This window comes from Nothoprocta perdicaria, unplaced genomic scaffold (genome assembly GCF_003342845.1).
Source record: "Nothoprocta perdicaria isolate Ctin4 unplaced genomic scaffold, notPer1 scaffold_439, whole genome shotgun sequence".
Classification (NCBI taxonomy): domain Eukaryota; kingdom Metazoa; phylum Chordata; class Aves; order Tinamiformes; family Tinamidae; genus Nothoprocta; species Nothoprocta perdicaria.
Window position 1 is genome coordinate 70,075 of NW_020455687.1, and position 2,394 is coordinate 72,468.

General features: G+C 46.7%; 1 protein-coding gene across 1 annotated transcript in view; it reads right to left on the bottom strand.

Annotated features, from left to right (window-relative positions):
- The window catches only part of DTNB (dystrobrevin beta), a 127,503-nt gene that overhangs the window by 51,908 nt on the left and 73,201 nt on the right, over positions 1–2,394 (bottom strand). The window lies entirely within an intron of this gene.

A 2,394-nucleotide genomic window follows, 5' to 3' on the forward strand; every position in this document is an offset into this window, starting at 1 on the left:
TGGAGCTCCACAACCACAGGAGCTGGAGCTCCACAACCACAGGAGATGGAGCTCCAAAACCACACGAGCTGGAGCTCCAGAACCTGAGGAGCAATGCAGTCAAAGCTCATTTGTAGCCCATGCAGATGCTATCTGGGCTGGTTGTGTGCCATGAGCATCTGCTGCTCCGCCAAGCAAGCAAAGCCCCAGCGAGCCATCAGATTCCCCCTAAATCTGGTAATGGGAYGTGTCTACGTTCATATTACAGCTGGCATTTATCACAGCAACGAGCAGCAGGAGGCATTTTTAACATTAGCTTATTTGAGAAAAGGCAGAAGCTGACGGAGCGGGTCACGCTCAGAGCCACCAGGTCCAGCAGGGACCAGTGCCACCACTGCAGAGAAATGAGGACACAACTCTGCATTGGGCGGCTGTAGTGCCGGCAACATCTACATTTGGGATCTCCTTCATTCCCAGCAGCTCCATAATGGTCCAAACCCGGCACTGATCAGTTGCCCAGTTTTCTGTTCTGCAGTTCCAGCAGTTCCATCACTTTGGACCGCTGCTCAGGTGCAGCATCGCCTGCAACGTGGGCTCTTCCCCGCGCACCCCTTCTCCAGCAAGAAAACCTCCCTCTGCACCCTGCAAGGACAACTTCTGCTCTTCTCCTGCAATATCTTTATCCCTCATGTGTTGCTCTTGATGCGCAAGACGGTCCCCTGCACGTGTCTTCCCCTGGCACCCCAGGAAATGGGCCCCACGGACGCCAGTGCTGCTGTTATTTGGTTTTCCACATCCTAACTCCACTCCAAGCTGCCAAGGCCAATTTGGACCCTGCTAATACAGCGTGTTGGCTAAGAAAGAGGTATCTCCCACTGGCAAGAAACAGTCTGAGCCTGCCATAAAGCAGAGCACTTGGAAGGGAGCCTAAGGCTCTGATTCCCTCGGATTACGGAAAACAGCTCTGTATGAGACATTTTTTGCTGATTAGTGATTTTTGTCCAGTKAATTCCTCACTATTAAGCATGTGTTGTGATGAAAACACGCAAGCTCTTCTTCATCTTCAAGCTTTCCTTCTCCATCACGTTTCAGTCCTTGAAGGTACTTTGATATCTACCTTAAGCTGTATCTGACTGGATTTAAAGAAAGCAGCAGTCTGTCAAATGTCTTGATAAGGTCTGGATAAACCCTAGCTGCTCTTTTATTTGCAACCAAACTATCCCAAAGTCAGGTCCTGGGAGAGACCCCTGCCATCCTCGTCCAGGCTGGAACTAATGCAGCAGTTTAAGGTTTCAACAACTATAAATCTGCATAAAGGCTGCACTAAAACTTCCTTTCTTCATCTAAAACAAGAGTATTTGTAGAGCAAAGCTTCATACATGGTTCTAGTGAACAGAATAACTTCAGAAATGCAAATATGCTATTTGAGAGAACCACAACTGGTGGTTAAAGCACTAAAAGCACAATTCCCGCTATATTTTTAAGAAGGAAACTATCTGGCCCCATTCCCATCCCAAAGTCCCCCCAGTAGCTGAATGCACGACGGAGGAGCTCGCGGGAAGGCAGGAGCCTGTCCTGTTGGAAAGGCCTCGGCAGGGTTTGTATTAAAAGAAGGAATGCTGGAATGAATGGGGCTCTGCTCTCGCCAGGCTAAAACGTGGCAGGGAAAATAAATAGTAAACAGAGTGTGGGAGATGGCTCCTAGCCATGGGCCTTGTTGAGGACAAGGATCTCAAATAACCTCCGATGTCCTTCATCTACTGTGTCTTGCAGCAATGCCCATGCGGAGGAGCAGGGCTTGGAGCAGGGCTTGGAGCATGGGCTGAGCCACGCGCTCCGGAGGAAACGGTGGGAAAAGGGGGCTGCAAATCCAGGGAAATCCACTGCTGCTCGGCATGCAACACAGCTCTCCTTTTATAAGGATAAAGCAGCAAAGTATTTATATATCTATATAACTATATATCTATATATTTATATATAGATATTTATATCTATATATTTATATATCTATATATTTATATATATATATATATATAACTATATATATATTTATATATTTATATATTAATGTATTAATGTATTTATACATTTATATGTATTATCCCTATCCATTCAGAATGAAACCATTTTATTACATGCTAGTAAACTCTTAGCCATCCTATGTCCTGTGACAATGCTCTGTTGAAGCTCYGTATTTTCACCTCTCGAAACCTGGGTGCTTTCATGTTTTATTTTCTTATCTTAAAAGTGAAAGACTTCGAAGAAAAGAGCGAGCGCTCTCCTTCTCAGTGACAAGTGCACCCGGGGGCACTCATGGCAGGTTTGCTTCCCTAAACCTGTGCTTATGCCTCTTGCCCCTGGACTAGGCAGGACTGATCCCAGCTGCGCTGGTTCTGGGGCCGGTGCTGGGGCTGG